The following is a 14217-nucleotide window of genomic DNA, read 5'->3' on the forward strand; positions in this document are numbered from 1 at the left end:
GCTCCAATCCTACAGGTGAAGTCGGACCAGCCATTTGTGGCACCTTCATTCTTGGTGAGCACCTGGGCATTGATGACTAGTTTGAACTGGTGTTTGCAATGTCCAGCATTGGGGTGAGAGTGCGCGGAGGCAGATGATGTACACTGGGGGAATGCAGGTGGGAATTCGAGCTGGATTGGTTGATGTATTCCATAAATCTCAATAGACGATGCGGGTAACCTTGTGACCAGCTGGATGTCGGGTGAGCTCCTGAGAAGGAGTGGTGTTGCTGACTCTCTGCTGTGAGAGAGAGAGGAAGGCTGGTCAGCAGGTTGTAGGGTTGAATGTTATGGGAGTGCGGAGTGCTGATTGTGTGGCTGAAGGGAGAGAGTGCAGGGTGTGTTTGTGAGTGCAGGGATCTGGTGTTTGGAATGGGAGCAGGCACTCAGATTTCCTGCAGTCATTGGGGATGAGTGAATAAATGCTGAGGGGTTGTGCACTGAGTTGAATTTACAGCTGCTCCTTTGTCTGAAGAGTTGGTACTTGTTCCAGTCGTCCCTTGGGAGAATTATTGTTGTCCCATTGACAATAGCGGGCAGTCTCACTGCCCAGAGAGACAGAGGCTCCCAACCAACAGGGGACTGTGCATGTTACAAGGGTGACTTGAGGAATGTGAAGGGAAATTGGCAGCGGCTGCTGAGGGGAGCACCATGTTATCCAGAATGCAGCACAACCCAAGCACAGGGACCCAGAGGCACTAGCTTCCAAAGACAGACGTGCCAGCATGCAAATGACCTCTGTCCCCTACCCTTTGCCATTAGGGGTCTGGTTGCCTTGCTGGTATCCTTGGGCTGCTTCTTCCATCACTCTTTCCCTCTCCTCTAGGCTGACTGTTGGCACCAGTAAAACAAAAAACAGGGAACTGAGAGGGTGAGCAATTTTCTCACCCTCTCAGTTCCCTGTTTTCCCCCTCCCTCCCCTTCATCCTCTTTCTCCAGTTCCTCATCTTCCTTTAAAAATAGAAGGTATAAGTTAAATGGATGCCAACTTTGCTCCCTGCTTAAGGGTTGGACGCTTCCTCCCCACCTTCCTGCCCCCGAAATGCTACCCAACACGACCTTCTTCTTGCTCTAGCCCAATGTTTTCAAACTTTTTAGGCTACGTACCTCTTTGCAAATAATGTAGTCTACTGTGTACCCCCATCTGAAATGGGGTCATAATATACCTATGGTTAGATTGCCAAGTCTTACTAAATAAAATGTGTTGTCTGCTATTACAGGATTTTTCTCGCGTACCCCTGACGAGCTTGTGTGTCCCCGTGTGAAAACCACTGCTCTAGCCTGTAATCTCAAGAGCCCCTGAATACAGAAGGAGCAAAGCACTGGAGCGTGATCCTGTGCATGGCTGTTTCCTGGGCGAGGAGGGTGAATGGTAGGAGCTAGCCGGAGGGTGGTTAGTTTTTAAAATATATTTTTAATGCTATAAAATGATCCAATCCATAGATCCCAGAGTTAGTCCCATTACAAATACACTGCACAGGATTCTGGCCTGCATTGCTAAGTCAGACGTGAAATACAGGAGAAGATTTTTGTCTATGTTAAATTAGATCAGAATTTCATATTTGTTAAATCTAACACAGAATTTAGAGAAGAGGAAGAGACGTAACGAGAGAGACAAGAGGAAGTGAAGAAAAATGGAAATAAAATAAGCAGAAGGGAGAGTAGAGGATTACATTTCACTATCTTCACCTTTTTGCTAAAGGAATCTGCAGAAGCACCGTGCATGCTGTGAGTTTGTATCCCTTACCAGAGTGTGCCTGCCCAGTCTTGCACAGTGAGGTGAGGTTCCAGGCCTGTTGAACCCATTCGGACAACAAGAGAGAGTGGAGATTTTACCCTCTCCTACAAATAACCGATTGAGCAGCTGGCCCAAAAACTGAATTAGCATCTAATTATCTGTTACATTCCTCAGAGTTCAAATACCCCAACACACAAGACACCAAAGTGATCTTTCCCCCCAGTGTAACACAGAACAAGTGGTCAGTGCTGAGGTAACAGAGTTTGTGAAGCAGGGTGTCCTAGTGAATGAAGGGACTCTAATATCTGTCAGAGATGTAACTTGCATCTTACTTATTTTCACTAGTACTAGTACCTGGTGTCATTGTCTTATGTTAAGCCTTAATGAATGTGTTAAAATGAAACAGTCTGTATAAAAGACTTAAGGAGAAATCCTTGTCCTGTTGAAGTCGATAAAACGTCCATTAACTTCAGGAGCGCTGGGATTTCAGCATTGGAGATCAGTGCATCTGACTGGAGAAGGTGTGACAGTTCCTTTTCCCATATAATAAAGTTTTCTTTATCAGACAAAGATGATGGAGAAATTGCACTATTCTGAGGTTCGTTTCTTAAAGAGGGTTTGCTCCGAAAGAAAGAACTCTTTCAAACTCCTCATCTGACAACAAAGGAAGATCTGGCATGTTCCATTGGTGTGTTAGCTCTAGGAGAGACGTGGATTTTATCTTTATTACAAAAACAGCCAAGCATATTAAAAAAAATAATAATAATTAAACTCCACTTCTGTTCCCATCACCCAAGTTAAAAAGGACAACATGTAAATTAGACCAGATGAATATGAAGAGGATGGATTACCTATAGCATTAACTGTGGCACACATCCATCCCGATGAAACCCATGTCGCACCACTGGTGTGGATAGGGAGCAGGCACTTGATACAGACTTAAGCTTGCTGGTCTGCACCTACCAAATTCATTCTGTTTCTACTCAACAGGCTGATTTCTAAGGCACTGTAAAAACACAGAACAAAAAGATGGTCCCTGCTGTCTTTAGCTTACAACCTGTGCCCTTCTTAGGTTAGCCAAATCTAGTCATGTTTTGGGATCACTATAGGGCACATGATTCACTTGTAGAGACCTTATTTTTTCTTCTTACTTTTTCTGACTGAGAGTGTGTTCTTTCAGAGACAATTTGTATTGACCTTTGATGTAACATTGCCTTAGCAGGATCCTGGTTTTAAGGGGCAGCGTGATAGTACACTTTTAGATCTGGCAAAGAAAATCCGCAACGTTCAAAACATTTAGGCAACAAATTTAAGCTCATCTGAGTCCCCTTCTTTGCTCAGATAAAATTAGTAGTGAGTTTATTAATGAAATCAAACCTGTGTGCGGAGACAGCAGTGGAAGTCGTTCCAAACAGATGGTAGTCAAAACTGGCTCGGAGGGTTCAGATACAGAAATGAGGGTTACCTGAGAGCCTTGACAGGTTCCCCTTGTACCCAGAGCTTTCTTCAAGAATTGGTTAGGGTTAGACAAGAACACTAGGATAAATTCTCAGACTCTAATGTGGCTGTTGTCCATTACAAGTCTGGGTCAGTGACTGGCATGGACAGCAATGGCAAAAGTGTGATGCCCTGAAAAGTGTGTCTTTTGTGAAGTCACAGAGCAAGAGAACAGTCATTTATCACATTGTGCCTGTTCCTATCCAGAGCGGTTGATCCCAAAACCAGTTTCCATATGCCTGCCAGGTGTGGCCATCGGACCTGTCAGCTGTGTCAACTTGGCTAACGGTGGTGTGACTGTACCCGCTGTAGTGTCACGGAGCAATGTAGTCTCCTCCTTAGAACCGCCATAATAATAAGGGAAGCCAGGGCACAAAGATTTTATAAAAATTTGTGACTTAATCTCTGGATTAATGGTGGTTGTTTGATTTCAGTGTCAGCATTTCAGAGAATGGAGTAGGTGACTCCAGAACCTCTCTTTCCTCATCAGTACATCTGGGTATATTAACTTTTGGCCACGAAAGCCATTATATTTTTCAGGACTTGGCATGTCAGACTAACACAAAGTTAAGGAGTTAAAACCTCCTTTTAAAAAACTATCTGTATAGATAAAATACATCCACATCCACCCATCATATGTAAACAGTCTTCTGGGGTTCTTTGGGGTACTTTCTGCTGTGCATGAATAGTACATTTTGAGCATGTGTACACAATTAACTAACAATGTGTTCACTTTGTTGCTGCAAAGAAAAATTGCTCTTAGAAATTTTTGAGCAAATTTGTTTGTTCATTTCAGATTCCTTTGTAATTGTGGTAGCACCAGAGCTCCAGTCATTGACTAGGGCCCTGTTGTGCCAGGCACTCTAGAAACCAGACGTGCTGAAACTAGGGCTGCTGGGGGGACCACTGCACCCCCTGCCTTGAAGTGATTTCCATCATATACAGGGTTTGGTTCAGTGGCTCTCAGCACTCCCACTACACAAATTGTTCCAGCGCCCCTGCAACAAACACAACAATAAGCTGGTCCCTACCCCAAACAGCTTTCAGTCTGTGCCTCTCTGAGGTTATAATGTTTTAGGAATGCTATAGCACAGAACCAATTGTAGACACGTTATTTTTCTTTCCAGTTTTTGTGTTTGTGTGTTTTCTTTCAGACAAGTTGGATTAACTTTCCATGCAACATTGCCTTAACAGAATCTCATAAAATCTGGTCTGATACTGCACCACTGTTTTTGTTTTACAGACATTTTTTCCAAGAATCCAGTATGGCTGCTTTACACAGTATTGCCAGCCAAAATTCATGAGTCAGGCCCTAAAAATCATAACATTTTACAAACTCTTTTTTTTGTAGTTTTTTTTTTTTTTTTTCTTTACCTTCTGGTTTCTGAACCTTTAGGGTGCACACGGGTCACATTTTTAGGCTTTTTTTTTTTACTGCAACCACAAGGACCAATGCTACTTAATGAAACATCATCACGGGAAATCAAGAGCCAGGGTTTGTATTAAAACACCAAATATGGCAAGACTCATAATAAATCATGAGTGTTTACACCCAAGGCTATTGAGTAAGTAAATCATTACAGTGCCAAGAGGATCCGCCTCTTAGTTTCTGTAAGTCTGAAAAATGGATATCGGTGCCTGTCAGTGCATGGTTAGAAACATTTCATGGGTAGAGCTCTCTCTGGAGACCTGGGATTGTCTAGACATCCAGTATCAGGAGTGTCTGGCTGAGAAAGCAAGTTCTTTGCAAGGGGTATTGTTCTTCCTCCAGAAACCAAGTAGACCTAAATCCAAGATACCGCTTTTTAATGTCTTGGGTACTTTCAGGTCTTCCTGTTGAGGTGCAGATGATGATGATGATGGCTTAGTGCTGTACCAGATCTATGCAGTTCCTCACTCAGGGAGCTGGCAGTCTGAATGGCTAGGCCTCTTTTCACCAGAGGATGAAAGTTTTGGCTGTTGGGTGAGCCTGATGTGAGGGCCCTTTCCCGGTTTCCTTGGTTTCTGTGGCTCTGGACCAGGGGAGGGCAAACTGCGGACTGGATCCAGCCCGTCAGGGCTTTCAATCTGGTCAGCGGGATTGCCAGCCCTGTGGCGCAGTGGGGCTAAGGCAGGCTCCCTGCTGCCCTGGCCCCGCGCTGCTCCCAAAAGCGGCTGGCATCACGTCCCTGAGTCCCCTTGGGGTGGGCGCAGAGGGCTCTGTATGCTGCTCTCTCCTGCAGGCATCGCCCTTTGCAGCTCCCATTGGCCGGGAACGGGGAACCACGGCCAATGGGAGCTTCGGGGTTGGTACCCACAGGCGAGGGCAGCGCATGTCGGAGCCGCCTGCCCCGCCCCACCCCACCCCCAGGAGCCTGCCTGCCTCAGCTCCGCTGTGCACCGCTGCCACCCCGGAGCTGCTCGAGGTAAGCCAGAGCCCACACCCCCAATCCCCTGCCCTGAGCCCCCTGCCGCACCCCTCCCGTATCCCAACCCCCTGCCCCAGCCCTATATTCATGGCCCTGCATACAATTTCCCCACCCAGATGTGGCCCTTGGGCCAAAAAGTTTGCCACCCCTGCTCTTGACTGTTCCAGCTCAATTCAAATCTTAACCAGAAGGGTCAGAATCCTGCAAAGCTGGTAACACTAAATGTGCGCTCTGTTTTGAACTCCTGTTCTCCTCTGGCGTTTCCACGGCTGCTGATCGGATGGTGAGTTAAATGGGGTAATTCCCTAGTTGAGGGCCTGGTGGTGATGCGAGAGCAGACCACGATGGCCCCAAGGGGTTGTATTGCACATTCAGAATCTATAGCGGCATATGGCAGTGTGTACTACACTATCTGACTGCGTGAGTGGCCTGTGCCTGGAGCTTCCTTCTTGCTCTGTTGAAGTGAGCAGGAGTCTCCTTCAAGTCTGTGCGAGAACCGTAGCTCTCTGACTTGCTTGTGATTGTTACTGTTACTGCCAAGCCACGACTGTGCTGTAATTCGTCCTGCACTGACAGCAAGCTTGGCACTGTTGCAGAGCATGCAAGAAACAGCAGACTGTATTCCCAAGCCAGTTTATAATGACTAGAACAGCAGGAGTTAGTCAAAAAGACCTCCTGAGGTCTCTTCCAACCCTAATCTTCTGAGAGTCTAAACAAGCAAAGCTGGACAAGGAGTCCATCCTTGATGCCACCTGGTGTGCAACAGTCACGTGTCTGGCTTACCCTGGAAATTAGATTAATAGATTTATAAATTCCAAGGCCAAAAAGAACCATTGTAATCATCTGGTCTGACCCCCCGGCATGACACAGGCCAGAGAACGTCCCTAACAGTTTCTTTTGGGCTAGAACATTTCTTTAAGAAATAAAAAAAAAAAATCCAATCTTGATTTAAAAATTGCCAGTGATGGAGAATCCACCAGGTTCCAGTGTAGTTCCAATGGTTAATTCTCCTCACTGTTAAAAATTTACATCTTCTCTCCAGTCTGAATTTGTCTAGCTCCAATTTCCAGCCGTTGGAGTGTGTTAGACCTGTCTCTGCTAGACTGAAGAGCCCAGTATCAAATATTTGTTCCCCATGTAGGTATTTATAGACTGATCAAGTCACCCCATAACCTTCTCTTTCTTAAGCTAAGTAGACTGAGCTCCTTGAGTCTATTGCTATAAGGCAGGTTTTCCAATCCTTTCATCGTTCTTGTGATTCTCCTCTGAACCCTCTCCAATTTATCGATATCCTTGAATATGGACTCCAGAACTGGACACACTGTTCCAGCAGCAACGCACCACTGTCCAATACAAAGGTAAAATAACCTCTCTACTCCTAGTTGAGATTCTCCTTTTATTAACCCTTTTGGCCACAGCGTGACACCGGGATCTCGTGTTCAGGTGATTATTCACCACGACCCCTAAATTTGAGTTCCTGCTTCCCTGGATAGAGTCCCCCATCCTGTAAGCCAGTGGTCTCCAAAGTGGGGTGCACGCACCCCATGGGGTGCGCAGCAGGAGGAGCACTTTTTTTTTTCTTCGTCTGAGTGGCTTTTTTTTGCTTCAGCAGTTTGGGCAGGAGTCCAAGCGGCTTTTTTTTTTTTGCTTTGGCAAAAATGGTAGAGCCGGCACGGCAGGGGGTGTGTGTTCAAAAATTTTTTACTAATAGGGGTGCGCGATCAAAAAAGTTTGGAGACCACTGCTGTAAGCAATTCAGATTGCTTTTTGTCAGCAACCTGTCCTGTTCATTATTTACAACTCCCCCAATCTTTGTGTTATCTGCAAACTTTATCAGTGATGATGACTTTTGTTTTCTTTCAGGTCATTGATAAAAAATATTAAATAGTGTGAGGCTAAGACAATCATAGAATCTCAGGGTTGGAAGGTTCCTCAGGAGGTATCTAGTCCAACCCCCTGCTCAAAGCAGGACCAACCCCAACTAAATCATCCCAGCCAGGGCTCTGTCAAGCCGGGCCTTAAAAACCTCGAAGGAAGGAGATTCTACCACCTCCCTACGTGGTTCCCTGTTGATAATTACATTTTGAGACCCATCAGTTAGGCATGCTCCCTTGTAGGCAATACAGTCCCTTGTAACTATAATTAGGGTTGGCTGAATTTGATTTCTATTTTTTATAATTTTTTTGATATCAGTGTTTATTGATTGTAAATTTTAACAGTTGCACAAAATCATGGGTTTTAAGCATTTTTTTTTATTTTTTTAGCAATGTACATTTTTACAATTGTGGGAAATTACAGGGGGTATTAGACAGTAGTTATTCACAATGGGGGGGTCAGACAATAATTATTTAATGATAGATGTTGAGATTCAGAAAGCTGAAGCCTTATAGCAGCTAAAACACAAATTGTCAACCTCACATGTCAAAATGTGCAAAGTAAATAGCCTTAAATCAGTCCAATAATTTCTCAATCAGCATTTTTGCCTGTCTGTAAATTTCTGTTATTGATGGTTTGGGTGTGTACAGTGAAATCGATATTTATCAACATTAACTGATAAAAATCGAATCCTTCCAAGCCTAAATATAACACAGCATGTACCCATACCTGGTACATACCATCTGACCTGCTGTGTGGGGTTTCTGGCGGGTATTCCAGGTTCCCATTGAATCTCCTCTTGATAATCACAGTAGGATCTCTGGTGCAGATTGTGTGGTGATGGTCGGCTTGCAGGCAGGCAGGTTAACTACAAAGTAGTTATACATTACTTGAGCTCACTGCAGCAGCAGGCAGAGATGCCACCTTTGCAGTCTGGGTAAGCACGAAGGAAACTGCCCTTTCCTCTTGGATAGTCACATGCCCCTTTATAACCTCTAGGCAGGACTGCTGCACCCTGGTCAACTGGCCACCTAGAGGACCCAGTTCTCAATTAAACCCCTTTATGCTACTCTGGCTGTGCAAAGGAGACTTCGAGTGAGTATAAGGTCCCTTTGTACAGCTAGTGCCGTGTAATGGGCCTCGGTGTAACTGAGAATTGGGTCTGGAAGCTAGTTCAGAATGCAGCAGCCCATGTAAGAGGGACAGGCTGATCTAAGCACATACCCCAATGCTGAGTGCTCCCTATCTACTTCAGGACTTGAACCCAATCAGTGTGCTTGTCTTTGAGGCCTTTAATGGGATGGCAATGAACAGGCTTTCTCTCTCTACACCTTGCAGCAGCTGTAATCAACAGGGAAGGGATGCTGAATTTTAGAAGTCTCCCAGGTAAAACATGTGGGGCCTTGCAGCAGGTGCCTCTGGAGGGCCCTTAGCCATAAAATGACCTATAACTGGAAATCAAGATGAGCCAGAAGCTAGCCCCCTACATAGCACCATGTAAGACCCCCTCCACGCCATCTCCCATTAACAAGGTGAATAGGTACCTGCAAGTCCCTGGAAAGATGACCCCTGTGGTTGGTGCTGCTTGACTATCAACCTAAAATATGGAAATTCTTGGACCTTTTTGTGACCAAATCAATAGGTTGCCCATTCAGGATGTAAATATGATCCTTATGGTAGAGGACCCCACCTTGGAACCTGAAGGCTGGAGAGACATTAGTGTTCTCCAGAGTCTGGTGGATCTGAGCAGGGAAGTAGGTAACAAGGCACAAATTGACACAATTAGGCTGTTGTCTACTGTGCCATTTATGAAGTTGGATGCCTTTAAAATCATAGAGGGAGTGTTCTTACCTGGTTCCAGGTACTCTGCCTTATGGGACAGTGTGTCAGCTTTCCCATTTCTTCCTGGGCGATAAGTGACTATGAAGTCAAACTGGGCAAAGAAAGGGGACCAGCAGACCTTTGGTTCATTGAGGTGTTTGGCCATTCAAAGATATTCCAGGTTCTCGTGATCTGTGAACACTTGATCAGGGAACTTGGTCCCCTCCAGTAGGTGACACCATTCCTCAAATGCTGCCTTGATAGCTAAGAATTCCTTATCCCATATATCATATTTCTTCTCTGTGGGGCTAGCTTGCAAGAGTAACAGACACATGGGTGACGTTGACCAGCAGGACCAGCCAGCTGGCACAGTACTGCCCACAGGCTGAAATGGGATGTGTTGGCCTCCACCATTAATGGTTTTTCAGGGTGAACAAAGAAGGGTGCTGTGGTGAACTTCTCTTTTAGCTGATTGAAGGACATTTGGGCTTCCAAGGACCAGGTGAACTGAACTCTTTTTCACAGAAGTGCAGTCAGAAGCAACTAGTCTGGAAAATCCCTCAATGACTTGACTGTAGAAATTAATGAAGCTAGGAACCATTGGACCCCATGGCTGTCTGTTGGTGTGGCCCAGTCGGAGATGGCCGCCACCTTGCGTTGGTGCACTGTTAGTCCCGTAGGGAAGATAATGTAACTAAGGAATTCTATTGTATTCTTTTTGGACTTCTCATGTAGATGGAGTTCGCAAAGTCGTTTTAGGGTGCTGTGTAAATGCGGATCATGAGACGCCTGATTGTCAGAAAAGATGAGGATGTTGTTCAGATAAATGACTATGTAGTGATCTAACATCCCTGAAGATGTAGTTTATGAAGTGCTGGAACGTTGCTGGGGCATTGCACAGACCGAACAGCACGACCAGGTACTCGGTATCCATACTGTGTACGGAAGGCAGTCTGCCACTAATCTCCCTCTCTAATCCAGACCAAATTGTAGGCCCCACAAAGGTCCAGTTTAGTAAAAACCTTTGTGGAGTGGAGCCTTTCAAAAAGCTCATTGAGGAGGAAAGAGTATCAATTTGAATTGTGATTCTGTTTCACACCCAATAGTCAACACAAGGCCCTAACGATCCGTGGTGGTTGTTTTTTTACCAAGAAAATTGGTACCCAGCCGGAGGCATGGAAGGATGGATAAACTCCTTTTGTAGATTTTCCTGGAGGTTGTCATGGAGAGCCTGACATTCTGGCTCCGAAAGGGAGTAGATGCAGCCGAAAGGGACTTCTGCTCTGGCTAGAGCTTGATGGGACAGTTGTAGCTGTGAAGGGGTGGCAAAATGTTTGTGTTCTTTTTGTTGAACACAGCAAAATTCTTGTATTTAATCAGTAACGTAGAGGCAGTGGATGGGGTCGCAGAGTGTAACGAGACTCCTTGGGGATTAAACGACTCAGAATCTCTAGTATGAGGTAAGCTGAACTATAAGGGGTTCCCAGTCTAAGGTCTCTACAGTTGATTTTCAGGAGACAGAATTGTCAGCAATGTGGGAAGCCGAAATGTATTGTGCCTGCCCACCAACAAATGCAGAGGTAGTGAGTCCAGAACATGCTGAGAGCTACTGGAAAGTGTGGTGCTCAGGTAAATCCATACTGGAGAGTCTCTTGGTGACCCTGCAATCCAGTGCTTAATTTGCCTACCACTCTGGGCTCGCTGCATCAGTTATGAATGTAAAACAACTTCTTGAGCCCTAGCAACTCTTGCATTACAAATTAAGCATTGGCGCGATCTGTGGGTAACCAGGCTTGATGAAAGGCGCAAGCTGTCAATAGACTCCACCAAGACCAGAGAGTCCTTGTGTTGGGTGGGGATCTGATGTACTTGTGCAAAGTCCTGATTCATGAAATTGTCTGAGGTACCTGAATCCACCAGTATGTCCAGATAGACCTCTGAGATGGAGGGCTGTGGGACTTGCAGAGGGAGATGGAAATGTCGGGACCTGCTCGGTTCTTGCCAGCAGACAGACACTGATACTGGGTACTGAGAAGAGGTGGAGAGCACCACCCCAGCCCGGACCCCCCCTCTTGGGGGCTGGTGTTTGCCATTCCCTGATGACAGTGTAGATTGGACCTTAGCAGGGCAGCCCAACATGGAATGTCCTGGTCTTCCACAGTAATAGGCATACCCCCAATGCAACTTTCTCTCTGCATCAGAGAGGTCAAGCTGCAGGGGGTCAGGCTGTGGGGAAGACACTGAGGGTTGGTGGGCCAGAGATGGCAGGACTGGGTGGAGTCGGGAAACTGACCTTCTTTCTTGGCAGCATTCCATCAGGCATTTGTCAGTCTTTATGCAAGGTCAATCAAGGCATCCAGACTGGGTGGAAAGTCCAATTGTACCAGCTCATCTTGATTGTGAGACAGGCCGTGGATTCTTTACATTACTACCCATTGGGAAATGCCTTTTAGTTAACTACTGACCACTTAGCACTCTAGTTGAAGGCACTGAAGAAGACCAACCCTTGAATAATGCATTGGCATGTGTCACTACCACCCTATAAGTTCCAGCTCAAACACTGAGCCGGAAAAGCTTAGCATAGTGCCATTTTTCCCCCCATGATGGGTTACTCTGATACCCCTACCCCAGTCCTGAGGGAGGAGGTGTGAGACAGGTATATAAACCTGCTCTGGTGACCTAGAGCTGTTGTGGGCAGGGATGCCCCTGCCCCTCCAGCCCTGTGAGTCATCTCAGGGTGGAATAAGGGTTGAAAAGCAGGAAGTTCCCGGTAGTTGGTGGGCAGCCCTGCGGGAGAGCAGACATAAGAACGTAAGAATGGCCATACTGGGTCAGACCTCAGGTCCATCTAGCCCATTATCCTATCTTCCGACAGCGGCCAGTGCCAGGTGCCCTAGAATGAATGAACAGAACAGGCAATCATCAAGTGATCCATCCCGTTGCCCATTCCCAGCTTCTGGCAAATAGAGGCTAGCGCTACAGCTCCCAAGAGGAACCCCAGGACAGCTGCAGAGAACTAGCCTCCATAAGGCCACTCACTGATTCCCCGTGCCTACAAGGGGACAGCACGCTATGATATACCAACAGCAGGAGAGGCTTGGTGCATCCGGGACTATGCTAAGAAGGACTTGGAGAGTGGGAGCCAGGGCCTTCCCCTACCCCTAAACTCAGACTGTTTAGCTTAATGTAGTATTGAGGGGACTCCTGTTGGTGTGGAGTGGTTTAGCGGTGGTCAGACAGCAGGAGGTGTCAGTCAGGTACCCTAGAATTGTGACAGCTGCTATGTCACTTCTCCACGAGTGTTAGTCCCATTGTCTCACCAGTTCCGGTTACCTTTTCCTAAAAGTCCTCTAACTTCAAATGATGCCGTATGCTGTTTTCATTCTATATTACACACGAGAAAACTCTGTTAAAAGAACGTTTTAAAGTTGTGAAGTCAAGGCTCACAAGTTAAGAAATGCTAGAATTAAGGCTGCCTGTGTGACTTTAATTGAGCTCCTTTGTATGATACTGCCTTTTAACTACTTGATCACGTCCTATTTTTCCCCTTTGGATTCTCCCCTCCTCCCTACCAGCTCTTTGTCTGATCTGTCATCCCCCCTGCCCATGTTCCCTTTCCTCACTGGCTCCCAGTCTTTTTTCCTGCCCTGCCCCTTTCCCCAGTCTCTTTGTCCAGCCATTCCTAGTTCTCCCTGCATGTTCTGTCTTCTTATCAGATCTGTCTCTCTTCCCCCGCAGCTCCCAATCTCCTTGCCCAGCTAGTCCTCGTTCTCATGGGCTGGCCAAGAAATCAGATTCCCTAGGGAGGACCAGGAAGACTACTGGAGTAGTCCTGTTTTCCTCCTCCCACCCCCCATCACCATTTCATTTTCCCTCTAGGATGCCCCCTCCTTCTGGCTTGCTCTTATTTCTCCATGAGATACCTGGTGGACTGTTTCCCATGTTCTACCTGCCAGCTGGGAGCAGCTCGCACCTCTTCACTCTGAGTCTCCAGGCTGACTAGGCAGGCGTGACCCTCTGTTTTTATGCTGGGACTATTCTCATGACTTCTCTTGCACTGCAAAGGCTCTGTCAAGTCTGGAGCCTTCCTTTTGGGCATCTTGGGCAACCAGAGATGACATACCCCTTGAGCACTAGCTCGTGCTTGCTCAGTTCAGGTTTCTGATCTTGAACCAATCTTCAAAGAGTAAAACATCCTTTCCAGATCCAGTGACTTTCCATTTATCTGGATAATGCTGTCCCTCCATTCAAGGTTTTGGAAAGCCAGAGATGAAGTGTCTGGAATAATGCCTCAGTCACTGGACACTGGCCTCAATGTTGTTACTGTTCATGAAGTTACAGAGGCCAAGTCTTTTAAGTGACTGGGGACTTTGCTTGCCTAACGAGACACCTCCAGGAGGCCTGGTGTGCAGATGCAGGTCCTCGGCACTTTCCAGAGTTCAGACCCCTTTTATGGTGTCTCAGGTTTGGCACCCAAAATCACCTATTGCTCTTGAAAATCATGGCCTGGGTGTTTAAGATGTTCATGCTGGGACATTTCAGTGTTCTTTTGATTATTTTCTGCTCATAAACCTGTCTAACCAAGGCGATGCTCTTTCCTGCTGGCTGCCCAGAAGTTGGAGCAGCCCTCAGTGAAAAGAAAGGGAGTAGGTAGGGACCGGACCTGTCCTGCCCATCTCTCCATTGGGGAATGGACAGAGTTCTTCCGCCCAGTGTATCGGGGAGAGAACTGTAATTTCCAGTGTTCCCAGGAGAAGCAATTTGCCCTTGAGATGGGTGCCACAGTGAGAGGCTGGTTGCCCTGACAGAGGGCACTTCTGTTAGTGGTGGCCCTGCGGAG

At 46.5% G+C, this 14217-nt stretch overlaps 1 protein-coding gene across 1 annotated transcript in view; it reads left to right on the forward strand.

Annotated features, from left to right (window-relative positions):
• Window positions 1–14217, forward strand: part of MTMR4 (myotubularin related protein 4) — a gene marked incomplete in the record, with an annotated part of 110548 nt that overhangs the window by 26163 nt on the left and 70168 nt on the right.

The sequence above is a fragment of the Trachemys scripta genome, chromosome 18, assembly GCF_013100865.1.
Source record: "Trachemys scripta elegans isolate TJP31775 chromosome 18, CAS_Tse_1.0, whole genome shotgun sequence".
NCBI classification, from domain to species: Eukaryota; Metazoa; Chordata; order Testudines; family Emydidae; genus Trachemys; species Trachemys scripta.